At 41.8% G+C, this 27,447-nt stretch overlaps 1 long non-coding RNA gene across 1 annotated transcript; it reads left to right on the top strand.

The window, feature by feature from the left end:
- The first annotated feature begins 14,530 nt into the window (after nt 1–14,530).
- On the top strand, nt 14,531–25,662 carry LOC142799547 (uncharacterized). Its single transcript, XR_012893915.1, has 3 exons — nt 14,531–14,657; nt 18,346–18,691; nt 25,543–25,662. It is a non-coding gene; the product is annotated as an uncharacterized LOC142799547 (long non-coding RNA).
- The last annotated feature ends 1,785 nt before the right edge of the window (nt 25,663–27,447 follow it).

The raw sequence follows: 27,447 nt of genomic DNA, 5'->3' as shown, positions 1-27,447 counted from the left end.
AGGTTGCGGGGCACTCTATGCAGCACACCCAGCGTGTGGACTGTGCCGCTTATGATGGGCACAATTACACTTTTGTACCAGGTGCCCTCAACTTCCTTGATATGCAAAACACTGCTCAGCAGCACAAGTACGGCTGCGTGTTTAAGAAAACTGCTTTGCCTGTATAATTATAAATTTTGCTTTCCACGAACTTGCCCCAGTTTTCTTTCATCCCTCATTTCATAGCCGATTTAACAAGCTTGTCATTATAGGAACAACGATTGTTTCATGAGTTGCGGTGGATGTTTTAACCTAGCATCCTCTTTGCTTCAGCATTGCGATAACATGCATGCCAGGTAGGTCATAACCAGAGGCCAGCTTTAGAGGCATTAGAGACCAGAATTTAGGCACCAAAAATAGGCGGGCTAAACACTGTTTCCAGCTCCTAAAATCGTAAATATACACTGCAAATCATTTTGCTCCCTGAAGGGTGGTTTTTGCAAGAAATCACCCATCTTACACCTAATATTTTTGCCGAACTTATTCGAACGGGTGTAGTTTGTGCAATTACACCTCCTTACACCCATTTGGCAATTTTATGTGTACTATATGTGTATGTTTGCAAATTACACCCAAGGGCGTTTCCTTGAATTTTACACCCATCATATATATGTATATAGTTTAGAGCATCAATACATATCACATCTCAACGGATGCAATCAAACCGCATGCCAAAGTTCCGGTAAAAAGATCGATGTATCGGCATTTGTTTCCATTTCCCGTTTTATTCGCCAAAATATAATGTGCTATGTATTATATTTATTATACCACTCCCTATTTAGGTTATTCAGAGGATTCCTCACATGTTGAACGACTTAATTCATAAGTTTACTTTTTGGGATTCTTATTAAAAATATTTTGCTGCCGTTTATGTCCATTCATACGTAATTCTCACAGAGACATCGCTAAAAAAGATTCTGTTGCGCCTAAACATGACATGAAAGGATTACACGCGGTTTTCGACAGGCTATCGTGCGCGCTTACACATTTGAAATCACACTAAGTTTTTCGTACCAGGGGTCCTGGATTATTTACAATGGGGGTCCACATATTTCCTCACACTGAAGTATTCCGCATCAATAGACAAGTCGCTGATTCATTCGGTGAGTTATATTTAAATCTTTGAACATGAATCAGTTAAAATTGATTGTTTGCATCATTCGCATTGCCATGGAACTAGGCATGTTTACAACCACCAAGCCAAGCTTACTCTGATGCAGCTGCTGTGCACGTATGCTGCCCAGCAGGACAAGCTTGGCGCACATCCGCTAAGCCCAGGTGAACTCGTCCAATGGGACGCACCACTCTGTGGGCACTTTCTGCTCTTTTTTAATTCCTTGATATGAACACTTGCGCGTCGTATAGTATACGCGTGAACGATTGCAGACAAGACTAGTGCACAGTACCTGTGCCACAAGAATAAAGAGTAGTTGACTACTTGCAGCATTGTGATTGACAGTTCTTACTACGGCGTTACAATGTACTGATAACCGCACATTCGTATGCTGACACAAAATTCAAAACTTCAAATATAAGACAACGTCATTCCTACTGTGTCGGTAAAAACAGCATAGTTTCCAGTTTCTTGCTGAATGGCAGGTTGTTATTTAAAAGAAGCTGATAGCACAGAAGGGGTGTTGCTAGGATTTATGCATGGAGGGAGATAGAACGAGGAAAAAAAAGGGGGGCCTTACCGAGTGCTATGTACATTTTCTCCTGTGGTTGCATTCGTGCGGATCTGAATCAGGATTTTTCTTTTTTTTTTTTTGCTAAGTTGGCCAAATCGTGACCCAACGTAGCTCAAATGACAGCCCATTGGCTCATACATACTTTGATCTTTCCTCTAAGACAGTAATATTTAGACAATATTTATAATTATTGCTGATCTTGAAGAAAGGTTATAGCTTGTATATGGCAAGGCAGCGTTAGTTGAGTTTGTTTGGTTCTAGTTGTGCCCCATTTTGAATAAAAAAGCTTCTCAAACGAACGTAAAAATGTATGGAGACGTGACAAATATGGAGCAACTTCCTTCCCGCCCTTTCCTAAATTTTATTTATATCTATGCTGCACAAGTAACAAATTTGGACTTCAAAATGTAGAAACAACGCTGCAATGACGCCTCCCTCGGGAAAAGAAAAATGAGCATTACGAAGGCTACACATTTGCCGCCTGCACACGTCAGTGGCAAAAAAAGACTTTGAAGCCCTGCTAGCAAATAAATATGTTGTCAAGCATAAAATATTACACTATATCTTGGGGGCTTGACGTAGCTTGGAAATTATACAAGAAAACGATGCTGCTATAGATTTTGGTTTCGGTTTTGAGGTTTCGGGGCCACTGCGCATCGCCATCGTCCACACGCAGACTTTGAATTGGGTGGTAACATCAAATGATAGTGTATAGGTATTCTGTGGTAACATGTCGTGTGCGCGTTTGCTGCAGGCTGGTGGTGGTGGAATATTTTACTATTCACTTGCTTTGTCCAAGATGTGTACTTATACGGCTTGCACAGTTTAACTCGAGCTTACAGTAGATACAGTACCTGTCACTGCAATTCGTGGCACGTAGACAAGTGCAGAACCGATGAAGCATTCAACGGAGTGTACGCTGAGGGCTACATTGAGAACACTTTTGCATTTCGTGCTATTGCTGAAGAGGTAACCTTTCGTGCATGCGAACAACGAAGTGCAGAAGTGCGTGCCTGTAACTCCCGATTTGCCCGCGGTACTCGTATTTGCAAGAACCGACCGTCTTTTGGCGCTAGTAGCTTCATGACCTCCGCTCGCTGTGTGCTTATCGGCTGCAATGTCTCAACAGTCCCAGCGTTCGTGAACCTCGCTGTGGCGCACGCTTAGAAAAAACGGGGAGATGTGCCGCGCGTAGATAAATTTACGGTGCGTGGCAGTGGGTGAGAAAAAAAAATGGTGGGGGAAAAGTGAGCGAGGCGAGGTGGGCGAAAAGGATGGAATAATAATGATAGTAATTATTATTATTATTATTATTATTATTATTATTATTATTATTATTATTATTATTATTATTATTATTATTATTATTACCCTATCGGAAAAAAACGAATGGTGGGCATGGTGGAAACCACCACCCACCATTATAGTGGATTAATGTAGTGGGTGAATGGTGGGAAACACCCACCATGGCGCATGGTGGGTATGGTGGGTGCTGCAGTGCCGGCAACACTTGAGCGCAAAATGACTTCAGAATCACCGTGACGAGCTGCCACAAAAAATAAAAAAGAATTCTATAAAAACGGTATAAAAAAACACCCGTCCCGTAAAAAAAAAAAAAAAAACGAGGCGCCACGAAGGATCGAACGTGCAACCTGCGGATTCCCATTCGAAGACGCTAACCACTGCGCCACACCAACATGACGGTGTTGCGTGTTAATTACTTAGTTGCCGTACAAACTTAAGGTTCAACTTATGTTTGTCGTGTACACAACATATACAAGATCTACACCTGCTACTAAAAATTGCACATTTATTAAACACAAGCAACTGCGCCCTGTAACGATTGCCACTATGTTATTGGCACTAGTGCTATTTTTTTTTTTATAATTCACAACCTAAAGGAAAAAAAAACAAGTGTATGGGGAGCAGCAACAGTTTACCGGCGGGGTCTGCCAAGTTTAATATCCGTTTCGCGCTCGTTCTAAAGGGCGACATGTGCTCACGCTTTATGACGCTTCTAGGCTCAATTCATAGATACGCCCGCCTAATTTATTCGAGTGAGTATTGGGATGCTTTTCGCGCAATGTAGAGGCTGGTCGCGCCAGCGATATGCCGTTGCTCGTTTGCTAAAGCAACAACTACATAACGGCTTGGCCAAAACGAATGCAGTGTACCGGAAACATTACGCTATCATAATGGTTCACCAAGCACACGAATTGCCACGTCTGAGTTCTCGTACAAAAGCTAGAGAAGTGCCGGCGAGTGCGACCGGCGGCTGTCGGTGAGAAGACACTAAATTACGTTCTCTGGGAGTGCTTTAATCGCGTCGCATCGATGTTTGTTGCTTCTTGAGCGAACAGCATACACAATGAAAAATGCTTCATTTAGGTTAATTGATGCCATATGGCTGCGCTGTATTGTCATACTTAATCGTCGTAATCGTGTATTCTGAAACCCGGAAGCACGGATAACACAATTGTACGGGCTCGGTCAGTAGGCCTAACCTTTGGTGGAAATCATGATGGTAGAACATGTAGTGTACAGATCCCAGCTTGGTACACTATATAATTTGCCCGCCATTATAAGCCCACCCATCATCTGCTTACTGCTTCCCAGCATTATCGCGATGGTGGGCAGAGCTTCTCAGCTAGGTACACCATGTGGCCAGCCATAACAAGCAGCACCCATCATCTGCTTAGTGCTTCCCAGCATTATCGCAATGGTGGGAAGAGTTTCTCAGCTTGGTACACCATGTAGCCCACCATAATAAGCACCACCCACCATATGCTTAGGGCTTCCCAGCATTATCGCAATGGTGGGCAGAGTGTCCCATTATTGCCCACTATCTAGCCTCTGCTTTCCACCATCATTTCCACTTTACCCATCATATGTACACCATACCACCCAGTATGTCCCGGCATAACCACCATATTTTCCACTACGTCCCACCATAGCCATCATAATTTCCACCATGCCCACTATTATTTCCACCATGCCCACTATTATTTCCACTACGCCCACCATGTTTTCCAGTATCCACCATGGCAATTTTTCCAATAGGGTATTATTATTATTATTATTATTATTATTATTATTATTATTATTATTATTATTATTATTATTATTATTATTATTAGTATTATTATTATTATTATAAGAATAATAATAACGATAATAATGAACGAAAAAGATCAACGGAAAAAGAGGTGCCAGTTGTCAGTAAGTGGGACTGCAGAGGACAAAAAGGGGCGTGTTTATTACGTGGCCGAAAAAAAATCCAGAATTCAATGACTGAAGTTAGGGGTGCATTTATTATGCGAGTAAATATGCTATTTAAAGCAACATTTCAAAAATATTTAAAATTTGTATCAATACCACTTTTATGTCGGCGCTTTGTGCAGCGTGACATGTGTTTTGTTAAATTCGTACAGCTAACGAAAGAATTTATATGTACCTTGTTTGGTCAGCGATTTGCGCTTTTTTATGCCTTGTTAGGTTTGTTTACACTTGCATATCGTCGATAATCAAGATATCAAAATATTGATCTGCTTTAATAAGGGTTTGAACAGCCCCATATATATGCATATATGCATATATGCATATGCATATATGTTTTCGGAATTTCGCACCGTTGTCATGCGGCACATAGAATATTGTAGAATAGAATATTCCTCTATATTTTGGTGTGTGGCTTTGGCGCTGTGGTTACATAAGAAAACTTAGCCAAAGTGTACCAACACACGCCCACACAAAACTTTCAGTTACGCTGATACAGCACAGATGATAATGGTGTAGGCATAGGTAGCGACTAAACAACACGCTCACGAAAAACAAAATTAGGATGACAACACAGGTGGCTGTGGATGAAAGCAGGCAGACCTAACAGCTTTTGTCTGTTTCATGCTTTTTGTCTGGGCAGGTTTCATCCTTACGAATGTAAACACACTGATCCAACTAATATGCCCTCCAGGTATATATTCCTGTTAGCTATTTCTGCAATAAGTCGTGCATTTTTTAAAAATTATTACATACTTATAGTCCGACAGCTCAGGGCTTATTGAGCATCTATTTACCTTCCGTGAGATACACTATTTGTTGCATGGCTGTTTTTAAGAATTAAATAAATTTCAACTGCGAAAAAGCTGCCTATATATGCACTCGAATAATAATAAGATTAGCACGTCTTATTGACTTCTAAGAGTAGTCAGTTTTACTCGTGGCCTTAAGTAATCACTTTGTTGACCAATAAGCAACCTTCGAAAGACAAAATATAAAATTATCCAGTATACCAAATATATGTAACCGGAAAAGAAATTTAGAGGTGAGCTTCCACAAATAAACAGTGATGTGTTTCCTGCAGCAGTTGTCATTTTGTAAGTGCTGTTGATATTCTTAGATTGGGGCTTGCTCGATGCTTTACACTAGTTTCACACAGTAAATTGTATATCTGTGATGTGTACATGTCTACAAAAAGATTCTTTAAAGTAAATGATAAATATTGCTACTTTTCTGTCTGAATTGGTTTATATAGTTTTTTGAATCACCCATTGTAGTGGCCCATTGGTTAAGGTATTCTAGCTAAGCAAGAAATCTATGTATAAACGCTGAAATTTGAGCATCCCGGTATATTTCAAACTTCTTGGTAGGTGCATGATTCAAGAGAGAAGTACTTTTTCACCACCACCATGGTGTAGACTCAAACATGGCACTTGCATTCGTACACTAATATGTACAGATGCTTGTAAACGTAAAAGTGAATAGTGGTAAAGCTGAAGCGGGAAACTAGAGCTTTTCATTATATAATACATCATAAAGAGGTTATGATTGTTCCCAGTAATTTTAAATGTTGAGTTGAAAGTTGTGCACATCTTACATGCAGAATGTTGAAAGTAAAGCACACTACGTCTTCTACGATGGACTGGGTGCTGACGATGCAGTGCACTCTTCATCACAACCTGAAAGCAGCTGTTCCGGGCACACGACCACGCTCAAAGGATTGCAGCAGTGGTGGATGCCACTCATAGGGTGCACCAAATATGTTTTACATTTTAGGATTATTCCTCTGACGGGAAAGACTTTATCTCAAGCCTTGTGACCTATATACTTTTTTCCAATGTGAGTATCAGTTTGCCATAAGATTAACAGCAGTGCGTGTAGAAAACTGTGTACAGATGCATAATGTTAACAGAATTGTATGAGAAACTGGAGACCTCCTAGATGTCGCTAACCTAAAAGGTTGATTCACTAATGGGTCATTCCACGCCAAACATCCCAGCTATTTTACCTACCATCTCAAATGTATTTGAAAAAAAAAGTGCTGATTTACTGTATTGAAAACAGTGAAACGTAGAATATTTCCGAGAGAAAAAGTTTTTTGGTCACTAAGTTGCCTTTTGAACTTATCGGATGTCGTTTCAGTATAAAAATAACTGTTCCTTGTTTCTATACGAAATTTTGTCTATATGTTGAGCGAAGCTTCTTGTATAGAGTGTTTCAAGCTCAGTAATATTAGTGCATATATACCGGCACATACGCCTACGAGACTTTAACAAAGTGCTTGATTGGGCTGGTTGGTGCTGCATGGTAGACGAAGAAAGTTCTTAACAGCGCAAACAAAAAGAGGGGATAGAAGAGACGCGAACAGAGCGCTGAACTAACAACCAAAGTTAATTCCAAACCAACTGCAATATATAGGAAACAAAATCTGTGCATAACCACGCAACATCAACAGAATTGCAAATACATGCGCCATACGGCCTACCTTATCAAACACCGGTTATATCAGTCGACTTCAGATAACTAACTTCACAGCTGTGAAGAAAAATTGAAGGTACGCTAACGCAGGAAGCACCAAGTTGTTGAATGTGGAAGGCATCACTAATATCATGCTCGCGCCGATTTTTATATCACTCCATGATCAAACACTTGCCACGAATTGGCTGACCACAAGACTTATTACAATTGTCCGTCAAGTATCTGGGAAACGAGCCTTTCAGAGAGTGTGCTCCCTCAACCGATCATTCATGCATCGCCATTTGGCCAATGTAACCAAGCCCGCAAGTAAATATATCTTGCAGAGAATCGCTAAAACATATTTAATATGGCACATAGCGTGTTTCTTAGTGCATGCTTCTTTCTTAGTTCCTTTGCTATTCACCCTGTGACATAGCCAAGCGAGCTTGTCGCGTGCGCAGAACGCAACTCTTACACCTATTGTGACAGCCACCTTCTTTAGCCTATGGGAAACTTCGTGTGCGTAGGGTATAACAATCTTGCTAGAATGAGGCTTGTTGAGTATGCTGTTGCTTTGTCTATTATCAGGCACTTTTAGTGACGTTAGGAGAGTCTCGGCAATGGAAGTTAGCATGGGATTAGGAAAACCTGTTTGTTGAAGGCGGTGAACTTAGAGCAAAAAACTGCATTTTATCTGGTGGTGACAAAAGCGAGTCATAGCTGCCTTTAGGCAGAAAAAAAGCTATGCTTCACATGACTAGCTTAGAATGGGCGGACGAAAAAAGAAGAAGGCTCTTCCTTGAGTGCGGTTCGTACCACCAATATACATTGTCAACAAAAAAACGCATTTTCAAAATCTAGACATCGTAGCTTGTGCTCATAAATAAACTCCGATGGTAACTCCACTGACTTCATTTCACGTCGAAAAACGTCAAATATCTCAGCGATGGTCAGAATTATCGATGCGGTGAATCACTAAAAAGTCGTCAACATAGCGAAACACTTGAACTGTACTCGTCTGATCAAGGTTAGCCATGAGACTTCTTTCATACCAGCACTAGTAGGAGGTCACTAAAAAACGTAGCTAAGCATGAGCCAATGCACGCTCCTGCACCGGTGAGATATTTGACGTTTTTCAGCGTGAAATAAAGCAGCTGGAATCAACGCAAGTGTTTATTACGGACGACAACCTAGGACATATATAATTGAAAATGCTTTATTTGGTTGACCATGTATATTGGCGGTACGAACCACGCTCAAGGAAGAGCCTTCTTATTTCTTCCGTCTTTTCTAAGCTAGTCAAGTGAAGCATCGCTTTTTCCTGTCTAAAGGCAGCCATAACTCGCTCATATCACCACCAGATAGAACGCAGTTTTTTACTTAAAGTTCATCGCCTTCAACAAGAAGGTTTTTCTGATCTCCTGCTAACTTCCATTGCCGAGGTTCTCATAACGTGACTAAGATTGCCTGATAAAATACAAAGCAACAGCTAGCTCAACAAGCCTGATTCTAGCAAGACTGTTATACCCTTACGTACATGAAGTTTACCATAGGCTAAAAAAGGTCTCTCGCAAAATAGGTGTAGAAGTTGTGTTCTGCGCATGGGACAAGCTCGCTGGGCTATGTGACAGGGTCAACAGCAAAGTACCTAAGAAAAAAGCATGCACTAAGAAACACGCTATGTGTCATGTTGAATGTTTTTTAGTGATTTTCTACCAGATGATATTTACTAGTGCGCTCGATTACATTGGCCAAACAGGGCGATGCATGAATGATCGGTCGAGGGAGAACGCTAAGTCTCTAAAAGCTTCTCTTCCTAGCCACTTGGCAGACCATTGTAATAAGTCTTGTGGTCAGCCAATTCTTGACAGGTGTTTATCGTCGGGCGATATAAAAATCAGCGTGAGCACGAGATTAGTGAATCCTTCCACATTCAACAACTTGGTGCTTCCTGTGTTATCGTACCCTCAATGTTTCTTCGCGGCTGTGATGTTAGTTATGTGGGGTTTACTTATATGACCAGTTGTTGATAAGGTACGCCATCTGGCACATGACTGTGCAATTCTGTTTATGTTGCGTGGTTATGCGCACTCAGAATCTGTTTCCTATATAATGTAGCTGGTTTGGAATTAACTTTGATTGTTAGTTCAGGTCTCTGTTCTTTTCTTTTATATCCGCTCTTGTCGTTTAAGCTGTTAGGCCCTTTCTTTGTCTACCACGCCTCCAAGAACTTAGCCAAAATGTGTTTGCATTTCTTTCTATTGCAATACTGCGTTTTACATGAACATCTTAGTAGTGAATACTTACTACACAAAAGGCATACTTTGGGACTTCTCAAGCTGCTAAACATTGCGAGAAAAAAATCGCAAATTTAGCAGAATCGTCAGTTCTGTTTATATTCAGAAGCGATTTGCACCATCACGTGGTCCAATATAAAATCATCTTCAACAAAAAAAAAACAAGTTATTTTCATGAGCCAAATGTTATCCCTACATTTTTGTTTTAAGGAAGAAAATATTTTTAAACTTTTCCATTGATGGCATTGGAGAATTTCAAGGCGGAAGCTGTCGTATCTCCAAATTTAAAGATAGGCGCCATAGGGAAAATTCAAAAATTACTTTCTTCCTTAAAACAAAACATTGTAAAGATGAAATTTGACATAGGAAAACAACTGTTTATTGTCTTTCAATTTATGTATAAAGATAGTTTCAGTTGGACCCCCACATCGTGTAAAGCGCATCTCCATATGGACAAAAATGACAATTTAGTGAAATTGATGATTTTTTCTTGTAATATTTAGCAGCTTGACAGGTATCAAATATTTTTATTCTTTCAAAATATACCTTCTTTGGAGTAAGTATTCACTACTAAGATATTCATACAAAGTGCAGTATCGCAATGGAAAAATTGCAAATATAATGCATTTTGGATTTATTCTTTTGCCAGTAAAATGTGCCAGTAAAATTGCACTAATATTACTGAGCTTCACACACCTTACGCAAAAACTTTTACTCAACATGTAGACGAAGTTTGGTATAGAATGTATACTTAAAATCAACTTTTTACAAACAACACTTGAATGAAATTCCAGGAAGTTCCAAAGGCAACCACGTGACCAAACATTTTTTTCTCCCGAAAATATTCTACCATTTCACTGCTTTCAATGCAGTTAATCAGCACAATATTTTTCGAACACATTTAGGTGCTCGCTAAAATGGCTGGGCGTTTTGCATGGAATGACCATAATAGCATGGCATGAACACAGCAGAAGGTAATGCGTTGATTAAGCCCTCTACTTACGAAGAAATATATTGAAAGTGCCTTCTCTCAGGTGCTGTATAGCCCTGCTTTTTTAACAGTCCTAAGCTGGCTGCACGTGCTATAGTAGTTTAAAAGTGCAGCAGCGGCATTCATATCTTGTATAACTCGCAGTTGGGATAGTTGGTGCATGTCTGAATTAAGTATTAGTTAATTTTGCGCCAAAACGACGACCGAACAAACGAAGAAAACACATAAACGGGATGGGCTCTAGTTTGCAACTGTTCGTTCCTTGAGTAAACAGGCTGATATAAACCCACTTTTCCTCAACGCATGTGCAACGTACTCGGGCCGTCGCTTACCTAACCATGCTATAGGACACATGATTGCTAGATACCGTGCTTCCTACTCATACAGGATACCAATTGATAACGCAATCGATACCCCGTTTCTTTCGTGAAAGGCCTCCAAAAGTTCTCTTTGTGTGAATTCACACGAAGTGACATGCGCGTTTCAATGGGCACCGTCGTTATTCTTTACCGTAAGAGTGTGTTCCCTCACTCAATCATTCACGCAGCGCCCCGTCGTCTGGCTAACATTTCTCTTTGCGCACGATAGGGGTATTTTGTAGACCACTTCGGTGGCACACTTCATAAGTGGCCTCGCAAGCTTTTTTGTGGGTGAAGCTCCTTATAGCGGCACCCGCTCGTCCCTCGTAGCCGTTGTAGTATGCAACAAGTATAACAATTTGACCTTCAAGGTAATGCTGGTGAGAGATTTCTTCCGTGCGTTCTGGAACAATAAAAATAGTGCTCAATATACATGCCAATGACTGCTAATGAAGAATGAGAGACGGACAGAAACGGACAGTATATCATGAAAGCTTCCTGTACGATAGGATTTTCAGTTCAATTCATTGGGCAGCCCACGAAAATCAAGTTGAGGGTAAACAACCATTTCATTGTTTCTGATATTTCTACGCTGAACACCTTTGTGCGGCGTGCCCCTCTCGGTGCCGTTCTTGCAGCACTTATCTTTTAACCCTCCAGTGCACGCAATCAGCATGAAAAACATGTAAAGTATGAGGTCGTGAAAAGTGTTAGAGGGCCCCTTTATTAAATCATTGTGTGTGCGTTCACCCTCTTGTATTCCGTGACAATCTGGCGGAGATGCAGAGTACGATTGGTAGTCCTCTTGGCACAAGAGAAAAAAGCCCTGGCCCTCAGCGATTGGAGGCTGGCAAACTGAATCCAGTACACCAGCGTTCAAGTCGCCGCGTCCAAAGTGAGTCGCCTGAATTCGGAGCACTTTGATTGCCCAGGCAACACAGGAAGTGGTAACCGCCAATTTCAGAGCAATGGCTTCAACATCTGAACTCACCGCGTCTCCCCCGTGCTTACATGAGCCCTTTCATGGCGTCACGCACAAAGTTGCAGAAGACTGCCTGGAGCATTTCTATCGGGTCGCAAGGACCAGTGCCAGGGATGAGGTGAGGTAGCTGGGCCACGTCTACTTCGCGTTGGAGGATTGAGCCAGAATATAGTATAGAGAACCACGAAGGGGAATAAAGACGTGGGAAGACTTTCGGTAGCACTTGTTTGCTGCGTAATGCAAGCACTAATCGCTGGGAGAGGGCAGAAAACGCCCTTTAATCAAGAAACCAACGAACGAGATGTCAGCATGTTTATCGAGAGCATGTGCCACCTCTTCAAACGCGCCATTACAACATGGCAGAAAAACGAAAGTGCGCCATTTGATGCGCGGAGTGAAGCAGGACTTATTTCCAGGCATGCTTCGTAAAGCTCTACGTACTTTTCCTCAATTGCAAACAGAAGCCATGACCATAGAAATAGTCCTTTAGCAGCGTTTTCGTCACTGCGATCGGGATGCCAGTGGTGAGCCTGCCAACATTCTTTCACCAAAGCAAGACAACAGTAGCGAAACACTGAGGGAGCTAATATGGTTCATCTTAAAAGAGGAGCTTTGAAACCTTCTGCAACCGCAAGTCATGTCGACAGTTTCATCTCTCACATCCGTCATTCGTTATGAAGTTCGACACGCCACTCTTTAACCGTAACCTGATGCGCTACCTCTTCGATTCTAACAACCACTGCAGCAACGTCGTGTACCAACCTACGTGGGTGCTTTACGCCCACGTGCCATGCACAATGCTTCGTTCGTGACTCCCGGCGCCCGATTGTCAGCTTTGCCCGCTCGCCTTTCCTCGGAGAGCTGATACAATGTAAAAGTGACGTGTGGCGGCCACATGACTGAACACTGCTCTGTTTTCACTGCGGAGAAGCTGGACATCTTTAGCGACATTACCCATACCGAAGAGTTGATCTCTGTTGGTTTTCTGTGTATGCACCCAGCCCGCGTATTGGTGAAATGCCTATTGAAATAGAGTAGTACGTTTCAAGGCAGCCTTCACATCGGAGTTGATGCGGTGTTTGGTAGTAATGACGAGCAACTGTCATAGGAAAAGCACTACGCACTTTCCCTAAACAATTGGGTTAACGGAGCACCTAAACCACACCATCGCCCACAAGCTGTCGATGTGCGGGCGCTTGGGGCATAAGGCGTACGCTGAACGAAATTCTGCCTTACGCAACATTCGCGCATATTAAGGCTGTCCAAAAGACCACCCGCGTCACTCCACTTCATCTTGTCTATGGTCGCATCGCAACTCAATTCTCGACGCCATGGTAGTAGTCGACAACGACTACTACGAGGCAACCGACAATAAGAAATTTCTGAAGAGTGCTGAAGGAGCACGCCAATTGTTACGGTACCGAATATGTCAACAACAATTCAAGACGCGGACTACTACATCCTGCGCCGCTGGAGAGTTAAGTACCAGTCAGGTGATTAAGCATGAACCTGGGTGCCAATAGGACACTGCAGCCTGTCAGAAGAGCTCCTTCGACGGTACTTTGGTTCATAGAAGATCCTTGGCCAACTGAATGACTTAACTTATAAGGTAATCCTTAATAGACAAGAGTACTCGAAATGGCAAAACCACGCAGAGGCCCTCCACGCTGTCCGCATAAAGCCATACCACGCAAGAGAATTCGGCATCTTTTTCCTCAGCTAACTCCCAGTCTCACGCATCGGGACGATGCGCATTTAGAAGGGGGACTAGTGCCCCAGAGATTGCTGTTAATAATGTTTTTACCAAGAAAATCAGCGAGACGCTGTGTAGGCGTCTACAGTGCCTAGCGCGTGCTCGCACATCTTGGCGCATGGGAACACACGCCTCTCGTGCACGGGCACGATCCGAGAAACTGACCTGGGGTTGTTCAGAAAAGGACTCGTGTGCGTAACGCTTTAGCGGACACTTATTGTACTGTACCTATTTTTCTGGGCACAAGTTCACCCTTATTAACACATTGTGGGTGTGTCCACTTTTTTGTAATACGAACAATATCAGGATACCGAATTGCACCTAATGATAACCATAACAACGCTGAAAGTGCACATTAATTTTGAAGCATCATGAACAATGACCATTTCCCAGGAGTACAACGTAACATTTACACATTTATGTATAGGGGGAGTGACGACTACATTTAATTGTTATTCCCAGAAAATAAAATGCTTTTAGAGCTGCAGTGTGTCTGACGTGCAATGCAAAACACACAGAAAAATCAAAACAAATAATAATACGACATCTTATGTCATGGCTTAGGAGTTGAGTGGAAAAACATGAGAATGCGAGAACGCTTTCACCATCTCTGCTATCACGAGTGCTCCAGAAAGATTTCAAGATATCTCGTTGTGGCTCTCGGTTCCATCGGTCTTCCCCTGGATGTCTCGCCTACGTGCTCCCTCGTACGGACAGTGAATATTGCAATGGTGACTTGTCCCGCACACATGTAGTCACAATGCTGTTGAAGATATTGTTTTTGTGTATTGTTCATGCGTCAATAGCCAGAAGTGGTAAGTCATGCAAAACATGCTTGAATATCTGTGAAGAATACCTTATAGCATCATTTTAGGTAAACAATATGTATAGCATCAATTTAGGTAAACAATGTGTAAGCGTGCTTCGTGCCGTCAGCCCTAACTACTATAGCCTATGTTCTAGTATAACTTACCAAATCAGAACTTCACCTGATAACACTCCTCGTTTTTGTGCCTACTTGTGTTTTTTGTAGTTGTGTATAAGCATCTCGCTGCGCAGATGTGGCGGCATTCTTTTATTGGGAACTACCTGTGTGTCACTTTTTTTCCGGAATAACATATCTTTTCTTCCTGCGATACGTGCGCACCCTTCCGCAAGCAATGGAGTAGACGGCACCAATGTTTTCTTTTTAGCAGTAAAAAAGAACTTGTGGTATGAGCTAATAAAAAAAGCTCTCACATAAACTTAAAAACTTAGTTTCGCATTTCTTTCATTGTACATTGTTTTGCTCCAGTTCTACTTATCGGCATCCTGTATTACGGTTGCTTACCCGGTGACAATACATCTTTCGCGTAATGCTTGTAATAACCTTAGCCAGAATAACTCCTGCGCGAAACCAATTGCAAACAGATTTCAAATCACAGCACAGTTGTCGGGAGCTCTTTTTTTAGCATTTGTCATTTGCTGGAAGAGTTTGAATATATCTATCAGGAATTGCATATTGACGATATTAGTGCAATCGTTCTGACATCAATATTGCAATGCAAATGTGCTTTGTGTAATTCCATCTATTTTCCGATTGGACAATTCCAACAAGTGTTCGTCGATTAATCAACTGATTAGTGAAATTATGTTTTTTTGATGGCAAGTTAATCGAAAGAAAGGAAGTTGAAACGATTACGATCATGATGTTATCTACTGCTTGGTCTCTTGAAGTCATAAAGCTTAGGCATGGAAGTCTTCAAGGGTATTTGCGAAGTGGTAACAAGCTAACACTTAATCATAGAAGATTATTTGTGTTTCATTTCCAATGCAAAATAGTAGACATCTCTCTGTGTAAACTTCAGTCATTCATCAAGTGGCACACAAGTAGCATTCTGTTATATGGCAAGGTTCTTGTTGTTGCTCTTGTGAGCACGGTTTTTTGGTACATTATGTGCGAAAGATAGCCAAAAAAAGATAGCCAAAAAAAATTTTGGAGTGAGAAAGATAGCCAAAAAAAAAAATAGAAACAACAACAGTGCTTGACGGGAGTAGCAAGGCTGACTTGTGATCATTGCTTATCCTGGGTTATTATTGTTGTCGTTTCCTGCACAAATACATCTACACTAGCGCCAATTTCTCCTCAAAGCTGTCGCAATAGTGTTTGTGCGAGAGGGTGCAGAAATATAGGGAACTACAATTTTTCAAAACGCTTTTGGCCCAACCATTTTCAGGTTTTTGTACTTTAATTCTTCTAGCTAAATTCACTTCGTTCTTAAAGTCGTTTCACACAACCATACAGTTTACCTCTGATACCTCAGCTCTGCGCATGTACTTTCTATACCCGACCATATATCTAGAAAGTGGCGTAATGAAGACAACTCTGTATAAAAAATCATTTGGCAAACAAGACTACCTGAATTATACAAGCCACCGCCCAAGACACTGTGAAAAGGGCTTTTTAAGGGTTAGGCAGCAACATTACGCCGCATATGCATAGAAAGTGAGGATTATGTAAACAAACTTACCACCCTAAAAGGAACACTATCAGACAGAAACCATCATAACCCATTTCTTGGCAAAGCCTATATGAACGCACTGGAACTGGACCACCATGAAGCACTCAAAAATCACAACAACAACGTCTCCTTCCACTACAAAGTTTTCTAAGGCTCTTCCTAACGCACACATCATCCTCATAAAGTACTATCCAATTATAACAACCAACCAGAAGGTTAAGAAAATATTTCCCGAACCACCTAAATTTGCCTACATACGCAACACTAAGACATGCTTGTTCACGCTAAACTGAAAGCAAAGACTAGGACAACGTCTGGTCATTGTGGCCACTCCAGATTTTTCACCTGCAAACATATGCAGCCTGCTATCAGCGCAAAAAGCACAGCATCCGGTCACATTCACAAGGTTACATCAAACTTCACATGCACTTAAAACAACCTATCCCTAAGTGTACCACTTGTAGGAAACAATATCTAGGCGAAACTGGGCAGCCAACTCACGTAAGGCTGAACAGCCACCGTGCAAACACAAAACACCAGAAACAAAAAACATAAGCCGGTCACGTAAAGCAACAAGACCACAATTTTGACCAAGCCAAGCTTTGCGTTCTAGAAACAAAATTCAGGTTAACGCGAGAGATAAAATACACTGAATCATATTTTATACACGAATTCGACTCCCTACACCCATGAGGAATCAATGTAGCATGTGAAAATTTGGAATCACAATAAGCCATAGCGTTATTGCAGCAATATTTACAGACATAAAATACGTTCAGCCTTCAAATAGACAAAACCGGAGTTACATAGAATCGCTCCTAGCCTACAAGTTATACTATAATTGCCCTCTTTTTAATTTTTTTAGTTTAAGTTTGAAGGTCTATCACTTTAAAAACTTTATTTTCTAGAGTTTTCAAACTACTGCTTCCTTTTCTTTTTACTAGCTTCTAAATCCACTTCTACCACGCATCGTCAAGGTCATTGCCAATTCGGAAAGTTATCTGCAAGTTTTTTCCGTCTGTGTAAACCAACACCTCAATTTCTCCTGCGCCACCGTTTCTTTTCTTTTTCTTCCCTTCCTTTGTTTTTTTTTCTTTTCCTCTCCTTGTTGTTCCCGTTCTCTACGCATTCATTTTCTACGCATTATTCATTTTTTTTCTTATCCAATAAGTCGCCAATTTCTCGAGGCGAATTCACTGACAGCCTACCTACGGGAACACTTAAAACACTCTTTCTTTGGCATTGACCTTTCCTATTAGACACGTGCTTTTCCGACCACATCCGGTATCGCTTACAGTCGACATCTTGTCTTTTATTAGGTGTACACCCTGCTTCTTCTACTTTTTGTAACTTCTTCCTTGCTGTTCTTCCCATTCATAGGTGTTTGGAAATAGGCGTACGTTGCTAACGTGAACAACCTTTACGATGGCTAGACGTGGCGCCCATCTGCTGGGTTTGAAGTATTTCACGCTCTATCCTTCATTCAGGTCTGCAGTGGCCACCGCTTTGTAGCACATCGCTCCTAAATTGCATTTCCATGCCCCCTTTTTTCACTCCTTCTTATTCACTTTTTTTGCTCCTCCTTCACCAAAACTTCCTAAAGGGGACAATGTGTATCATTGCAACCTAACTTGAAGTAGAGCGAGCGCTGCACTCTTCTCCTTTACAAGATTTGTTATCAGACGGTGATTACCTACAGAGACACACGACATGACCAGGAGATAACGTCACTACTGATCCCCTCAAAACATGCCAAGAATGACAAGGCGCCTTTGACAAAAATAGGTCCTCCTATCGAAACCACGGCCTGCCTGTCTGAGGCACTTCCGCTGTTCACCCTGATTTCCCCACCATTTCATAAATTTGAAAAAAAAATCTAAAATAGACGCATGTCACCAAAGCAAGAGCTTTTGTGGCACCAATCTTATTAATAAGTATATGAACACACCCACACCAAGAACAAACCTTTGAAATTACGTTTTCTGCTTTAATACTATTGCAGACTCCTGCCTACCACAAGATTTGCTCGTCGACAAAGCTATAAGAAAACTGGTCTTATCAAACCAACTTCTAGAGTTACCACTTCCGGATTCCATGAACAGTGCACCAGATGAGTATGGCTTTAGCATAGGCTTAGCTAATGCTCGACTTCGGGGACTGAACACCATCAGGAGAAACGGCCATGGTTATATCACTGCTGACAAATACGGATCCAAGCTTAATTTACATATCGAAGGAGGACCCGTAGAAGTCACTTGCACAGCAAGGTTCAATTCGTCGTTCCTGCGACACAGTCTCGATGTAGCCGTACGTGTGCCCAACTTTCGGGCTTCGCTTAGCGCAGAAGAGTAAGTACATTGTCTTACGTTGAATCATTTATAAACATTTTTATATGCTAGAGTTGCATAAACCTTGAGTTTGTAAAAACGTTTTGGCAAGAATGTTGCTCATTTATTTCCTTCCTACAGGTATTAGAGAGAAACATAAACGCCCTCCTTTCAATTCGATGCTCTGGTTCATGTTCCTACCTGTGAAGATAGTGACTGATCTATATAGTTCAGTTCTTGCTTTTCAAATCGTCGAACTATTTCGAACTATTTGTACAGGCCAATGCACAGTTTGTTTTTGAAGGTGAGCTAATTTTTTGCGCAGAAATACAGCTTTGTCTTACAGAAAACCGAATGCCTACTAAAGGCAATCGCGTCGGATCGCGCAAAAGCACCTCAAGCCATTACCTGAAATTGCGTCTTATCTACGAGAAATTACAGCTTCATGGCTTCGTGAAACGTACATTTTGCACACGTATGCCATTCTATTGTCAATCTCTGAGTACTCAAGAGTGTAAACAGGTCGAAAATACTTCACATATATGTGAATACACTAAAGTCAGCCAGTTTTCAGAATTCGTGTGCTGTTAGCACTTCCTTTCAGTTTTGCAGAGAGCATTTCAAGTTTGAGTTTTCACCCAAACCAAGACCGTGATGAAACAACACAGCAGAGTGTTTTAGAATTGGGGCCTGAATGGCCTTAAAAACCTATGAATTATGCCAGCTTTTCATCACACTTTCAGGGGCCATAGACACGAGCGATTTCACTGTCACACCCTAGCAAACACGTTCTCCTAAAACAACCCCAAAAATCGCAGCATATCGATATAGTAAATGCTGATCAGTGAGCCGAAGCGTCTGTCCATCTGGCCGTCCGCGTGTCCATCATTCTTGCGTTCGGAAGGACGGATGAACAAGAGCACGGACGGGTGGAATCACTGACAGACAGAAGAACGGACGGACAGAAGCACAGATGGACTCACAAAAGGAAGGATGGGATTACATATGGACGCACGCACGGACAGATGGAGGCATGGACGGAGAGACAAACGGACGAAGATACAGAAGCACGGACAGACGGACGCATGGAAGTATGTACGGAAAAACAGACGGACACCCTCACAAATGAATGGACAGACGGATGGACCAATGAAAATACGAATGAATAGACAAACTGGCGATTGGACAGACGGATGGGCGGATGGACGCTTCGCACTACGCATCGTCATTCACTCTGTCGATATGCTGTGCGAACCTCTGACGCTTTCAAGTAATGTTATTCACTTGGATTGATGGATTGATATGACTGTACCCTTTAGATCGGGCGGTGGCTAGTGCCACCAAGCCATAATACTTGATGAACCAAAAGCTAAATTTATTTTTTTCATTTAAATAGTGAGGCTGAGGACTCGTACTTTGCAGAGAAGGGTTTAATTTTCACTTGTGTCTTGATTTTAGCCACCAATCAGATAACCTCCTTCAAGTTAATTCTAACCGCTTAAAGTCTATTTTGCCCTCCCTGTCACTATACCCCAGTGCTTTGAGAAAATCTGCGCCATCATCCTGAATCTCTTCACAGAACATTGTCAAGTGTTCGGCAGTTTCCTCTGCCTCTTCACACGCACTGCATACCATGTCTACCCTTTCGTATTTGGCCCGATATGTCTTGGTTCGCAATACTCCAGTCTTGGCCTGAAACAGAAGAGAACAACCCAGAGTATTATAATATACTCTTTCCTTGGCGATTTTCTGCTTAAAAGTTCGATAGATCTCTAGTGCGGACTTTTTATCATGTCGATTCTCCACATATCGGTCTCAACTTCCTTCACCTTCTTCTTAACCGATAGCAAGGATAGACACACAACGCCATATATTTAGCATCTTCTAAACTAGAGGTGGCTACATATTACTACTACTACAACTACTACCGTAGAGTTTGCTAAATATGCACTAGAGGAAACTCTGGCGCTAGTGTCTAAGGAAGCTGCAACGCACACTGCTTCAACGAGCATGGCATTCATGAGCGTTGTACACGGATTTGTCTGATTTTCATACCTTTGGCTCCGTGTGTGCTCGTGTGTCTTGGAGCTGTCTGCCCACAAAACGAAAACCAGCAAGTGTTCAGCGTTCGCGCTACTCCACCTTATTCTTTTAGGCTTACCTTTTTAAATCGGATCACAACGTTCAAAAGCGTTCGTTCATTTCTTCGAAACGAAACAGAAGCACAGCAAGCAACCAAGCCACAAGTGTGATTCGCTGCCCACAAGTATGAAGGCTAGAAAAATTCATCATTCCAATGGTCACTGAATGATCGCAGCGCCAGAGTCCCTCTAGCTAACTTTAAGAAACTCTATGACTACTACTACAGAGGAGGTAATGACCCTCGGCCTGTAAAGCTTCAGCCCTAACATCTAAAGCTAGTGTCTGTCACCAAGATATCGTGGGCTGCCAGCGAGCCTAGGCAAACCCAGTGATGGCCACAACGCAGTGCCACCTGCGTCTTGCATAACGTTTAATTTTTTCACGTGTAGCAAACGCACGTTAACCTGTCGCCACTTGCGTTTAACCCTACTCTGCTTCTCACAAAAGGAGCTTCGGGACCCTGTGTTTTGCGTTTCCTATTCAAAAGCTGTGTAATAGACTATATTCGGCGAAAACTTTCAGTGGCAGCACAGCCAAGGCTACGAAGCCCACGCACGTCCTTTTTACTGCGTTTCTGCACGTGGTCTATGAATGCTAAATTTTATATACGAGAACGCTGAATTTTGGGTACTGTAGCAGCACTCCCGTCTGCGCCTACGGAGAGAGTCGTTCCCCCCGTTTTTCATGGGAAAGAGACGCGCTCGTGTATATTACTCTGTTGACTGTGCAATACCAGTATTTTAGGCCGAGTAAAGATTGCGTTCTATTCATTTAGATTTACTAACGTCTTATGCTCGCTCATGACTGATCAGTGCCCAATTTCGGCTTCCCATTGACGCCGCAAAAAATAACATGAGCGTCTGCAGAAAGTTTTTGCGTCTGTAAAAAAAAGGTAAAGAATGATGCCGATTAAGCATGCACTCAAATTCAGAAAGTGATTTCTTGGCTTTGCGCTGTTCCAGGCATCCAGTACCTGCTATACGGTACCTTTTTTTCTTCTGAAATAAATATGAACACTCCAAAGAAGCTTCGTATTTTTTTCCTTTAGAAATGAACATTTTATTTCTGGTCTCCGGTATAAATGCAAGATTTATAGCATAGTGGTCGTGCGAAAAAAATACATGTTAGATGCGCTTGCGAAACTGAAACCAAAATGATGCGAAAACAGACTGCTTCGCGTAGTAACACAGGTGCAGAAGCTCCGCCCACGTAGCTTTGGCTGTGCTGCCACAGAAAGTTGTAGCTGAATATATTTACGTTCAGCGCCCGCAGCAGCTCTGCGGAAACAGCCTGCCAGGCATTTCGTAAAACAGCCTGCGTGCACAAAGTTGTTGTCGACGCTCAAATAAATCTTCCCTGTGTTTAAAGACAACGCCCTGTCCATTCACAAGACATCATTTCGGCTATTTTCGCAATCTACTATTATGATGCGCTGCTCAAGTAATGCATGCACACCGAGAGGTCGAGTAGAATAATCTTGGACTCGAATAACACAATTTACTGCTCATGTATGCTCCATGTAAATGTAATCAGTGAAAAAGCACAGCACTGGATAAAAACAGCCGCGTCCCAGTTAACTAATCATCGCAAACCCTTATTTTAGGTGCGTTCGCAATGTTTTATTTATGTTCACTAAGCTTCTTACTTATTCCTCGCCCCACCACGGTGGTCTACTGGCTAAGGTACTCGGCTGCTGACCCGCCAGTCACGGCATCAAATCGCAGCAGCGGCGGCTGCATTTTTATGGAGGCGAAAGAGCTGTATGCCCGGGTGCTCAGATTTGGGTGCACGTTAAAGAACCCCAGGTGGCCGAAATTTTTGAAGCCCTCTACTACGCCATCTCTCATAACCATATGGTGGTTTCGGGACGTTAAACCCCACAAATCAATCATTCATACTAGTCAATCAGACTTATTCCAAAGATTCCCTTAGAAAGGTCGCGATCAGGAATAGCTGAAGTTTACTAATATGCATTTTTTCGAAACCCTTCAATCTTAAAAAGACCTATGCGTTATCTTATATTCCTACAGTACTTACTCAGCTATAAAACTGAGCTACTGTACCTTTTTCAGAAAAGAAATCACTTAATTTTATGTGATGACAGTGTGACATCGTGGTGCGTCAGTCATAATTTCCTCTCATTAAGTAGGGCAACGAAGATAGACAATAGCTAGATTATTCATGTTGACGCACTTGAATTGCAGTGTCTTGTGCTGACCGTCGCGAAATATCATACACTCAATGGTCAAAGACGCAGAAACAAATATCGTCACATTGGTCAGTCAAGCTAACTTTTTCATCAACTCTAAAATAAAGTCTAGATGTGTACGTCATTTTGCCACAGTGCCTTGACGTTCAAAATCAATGTGCATTGTTATTTCCAGCTCTCACGCTATAAATTTTTCCTTGGCTAATTTGCAAATAAAAATAATATTATAAATAAGTAATTCAGAAGAACACAAATGCAAAGCAGAAAGTACCAGTTCAAAGTTAAAATAATGGCTTACTGAATAGCTTAGGCGAAAGGCAGGGATTTTTACCAGTTAGGCATTACCGGTATGCTACCATTCACGGGTGAAAGTAACGGGGAGGTTGAACAAAAGGTAAAGAAAGAGATGGGGAGGATTCCCGCACACACAAAGCGTCACAGCGCAGAGCGGCAGCCTTGTGGGGTTTGCGGCGTTATTAGCAGCGTAGGGCCGCTCTTGCAAGTCTCTTGTCCTTTGGAATATCAGCAGTGTCATATTTGCTTGAATTTCCTAGGGCTTTTCAGGGAACACCTCAGAATACGAGATAGAGTGAATAAATCATAATAAAATGATAATATAAGGTGTATAAACAGATAGAAAATAACAAGTTTATTGTGGTAAATTGCGGATCACTTTCATAAAAGAGTTCTTATTTTAACTACAGCAGCCGTTTTCATGTGAATAGAAAGCATTAAAAACATGCATTTGTCTCTATTCTACTAATAACTTTTATATTTTATTAGTCAATTTTTTTTATTTCTGTTACACCGTTCAGCGCAACGAAATTCTATCTGAAGCTGTATTTTTTTCTGCAGTTGCACCGTGAAAGACTACAATTTTTCTTGTGCAAGTCCTGGAAGCTCTAAGGCCGAAAAAAAAACGATTTGTTCAAACAACATCTTTAAAAACGAAAACCTACACACACGGCCTCTCATTAATAACTGATGACACACGGCGTTGATTTCTAGCTAAACGCTTACTTATTACAGTGAAAGCTGTTATCTGATGAGAACACAGGTCACGCACAGCGCTGTACTTGTCCACCGCCATTGCCGGTGTCCGTAACCAGTATTGCAAAAAAATAAAAGAAAAACTGAGTATATAAAAAGCAATAAGAACACAATCACAGTGGCATTCGAAGTCGACTCCGCTGCGTACAATTCCAATACTCTGCCACTGAGCCACTGCCGGTGCTCAGAACTTGCTTATAAACTGGCCTAAGGCAGGCTTTATATCAGGAAAGCAATTGTTGATATGATAAATAAAGCGTTTTGAAACATAAAGGAATAACCAGGCGTCAAACAACGTGAACTACGCAATGAGTGCGTCGTCCAATGCTGCAACCCAGTAGAAAACTAGTTTTTGTTAGGCTATTAACTGTAGTGCATACCCACTTCAGGAATAATTCTTCACCGTCATTAGCAACTGCAATATGAAATGCACAATCTTCCTAGCGAATATGTAGCGGATGGCACTCTTCTCCGAAGATTGACGAAAGACGGCATAGTGAATGGTGGCCTACTAAACGAAAATTATCAATATTTACGGCGTAGTGAGTACCCAGCAAGTGGCGGCAGTTTCCCAACGAGTGTTCACAAAAGTCCCTGAAAGGCCGCCTTGCCTGCTTTCTCTCACTCTGTTGCACATTCCGTGCATGCCTGGCGTTTATTTTCACGGGGTGTTTCTCAAAGTAATGCTAAATTAAAATTGTTGACACGCTAAAGTACCATTCGTTAGGTTGTATGTTCGCAGCTAAGAACCCCTCAGTGTTTTCTGAATGCGCTGCAATGAGAAGTTAGTATTCTTATTATTTATGAACTACTGTCAGACCCTTTGACTCCGTGGTTTGGGGTGGATCTTTGGTTAACAAAGAATGTGCCATATAATACATATATCACTTACCTAGAAAAGATGTATATGCAGCCTTTAAAACCACTCAAATTGCAGATTTCAGGCGAAAAACGTAGAAGTTGTCATTATGAGAAAACAAACGACAAAGTTAATGTTGCGCATAATATTTAAACAACGTAGTATTAGAGCTAACAAGATGATGCTGATACCCTCGATTCTGCTTGGGAACTTCTAAATGCTGTTCGAAAATAAGAAGTTTCTGAATGAATTCATTTTACTGATATATTCACTGCGGTATTTCGAGTCCAATGAGTTCATGGGGCACCTAGTCATATACCAGGTGTTTTCGTAGGTCCCAGCCGTGTTTTTCCTTGTAGATCAAAAGCACGATCATTTGTAGGTGTTTAGATGGTGGCATCAGTAACATTTCGACAGTGACCTCTGAAGTCACACATTCTTTGAAATCTGTGTACTTTCTATGCAAGCCCAACTGTCTTAATCCAAGTACGTTCCTCTATGTCAGCCTTCCCTGCCATTGATTTCATCAGGCCATTGGTGTACTTACTTCCTATATACCCTTTACAATATTAGTGAAATGTACTACTTAAACTTAGCAGCTTGTATTTCCAGACCGTCACCAAACCATCTTCGTCTTCAGGTCTACGGGATGCAGCTCTCCAGAATACGACTGCTTCTGAACAATGCGAGCTTCAGTGGTTTCGTCTACGACTATATAATCGACTTCCTACGGCCGTACATTGAAGCAAAAGTTGCTCAACTGCTCGCTCGGGAACTTCGCAACTTTGCTGCTGAGACATTCAAAACGGTCAGAATTTCTACCACAATCAACGAGGAGGAAGATATATTCGCTGAGGGTAGGGCAATTTCTGTGAAATTCTACCTTAAAGTATGTAATGAAGAACCTGTTGTTGCTATAACTTTGTGATTGTTGTGTTAGCAAACTCTTTCGTCTGAATTTTAAAATTTTCAAACTGTCATTGTTGTGAACTTCTACTTAGGTATTGGCTCACCTACTGCATTCTGTCATAATTCGGATGACATTATCCAATAGTATAATAAATGTGGTATTGTCAGTGTTGTAAAACAACTAAAAGTGCGCCGTTTAGGAAGCATATGACTTACCTAGCAAAGCCAATTGGCTAATCTAGTGGGTGAGTGCTGGTCAGGTTCATTTGTGCGAACGCAACTGAGCAACACACTGTGGGCATACAGCGTCATCGTTGTGGAAATAGGGCCAGCTATGATGTTATTACACGCTATTAGCACAAGCAGGAAAATACTGCAATAACCTAATAAATAACTATTCTGCAAGAAGAGTCAATTGTCAAGAAAGGTGATAGCGACAACGTTTGTTTTACTACATGATCAATTTTAGCAATACGGCTAGCTGTCTCTTCGAGCATTAACTTTTATTAGCTGGTCACTTTATATTACCGTTATAGCCATTCCACTCACTCAGATAATGATTTCACCAGTTGTGCCCAATGGCACAATTGAGAGTGATGACGAAAGCGCTGCAATGCAAGACGAGCGAAAAGGCTTATGGTAAATAGGATGAAATTTTCGCTCTATCAACTTCTTTATTAGTTCAATACAATAGAAATTGGGATATTTCTTTGTATGAGCCAGGATTTGCAGTTTATGGCTAAACAACAGGGCGGAATAAACATTTTCTTATGCAAGGTACGCTACTATAGTTTATATCAGTACCCTGACAAACACGTCAATCACATCTAACGGACCCTTGTTGTAGCACAGTTATACGATGAAGTGCAGATGTGATTCCGAGTTTATCGGAAAGCTTATTTTAAACTAAATATTTTGATGGTGTGTACAGAGTGTTTGGTGGCGTTAATGTCGGCACGCCTTACGTGCGTTTTCATTCACGCTAAAAACAGCACGATTCCTCACGAGGGATGCGCTATTCAGAACAATTCATTTAACAAAAGCGTAAATAAGAAGTACTTATTTAAAGACATGGGTACTGTATTCACCACTCCAGAAAACGCTCCGTGGGCTCGCACTACTGGCCGAAAAAACAAGGATGGCTGCGCCTGACAGGTTGCACCCGACACTTTCTCTATGGTTTCACTTGGCGCTGTATGAAAGTTTCTTGACTGCACTCAGAGCCCCACGAGACTGCTCGCAACTTTCTTTCTGGGAATAGAGGCTTGTCTCACGTTTCATTCTCTTTTGAGGAGTACTGGGAACTTTCTTCTGCACAGAGTAAGCACACTCTTTCGACAGAGTGCTGGTACTCTCGCCGAACGAGAGTGAACAAGCTCCCTCGCCAGAGTAGAGTCACGCTTCTAAAATAGGGTTCATACACTCGCTGCGGGAGTTGCACTACTCTGTCGGGGAGCTTTAAAGTCTGGTAGGGCTAGAGTGCATCAACGCCCCTCAAGAGTAGAATTACTCTTGCTGCGCTAGGACTAACGTCTCAAAAAGCTAGAGTTATGTCGATAATTTTGCAAAAGCAGTAAAGTGCACAGATTGCTTCAAGCTTACGTCATG

This window comes from Rhipicephalus microplus, chromosome 1, assembly GCF_043290135.1.
Source record: "Rhipicephalus microplus isolate Deutch F79 chromosome 1, USDA_Rmic, whole genome shotgun sequence".
Lineage (NCBI taxonomy): Eukaryota > Metazoa > Arthropoda > Arachnida > Ixodida > Ixodidae > Rhipicephalus > Rhipicephalus microplus.
This window is presented reverse-complemented; position numbering and strand designations above follow the sequence as displayed.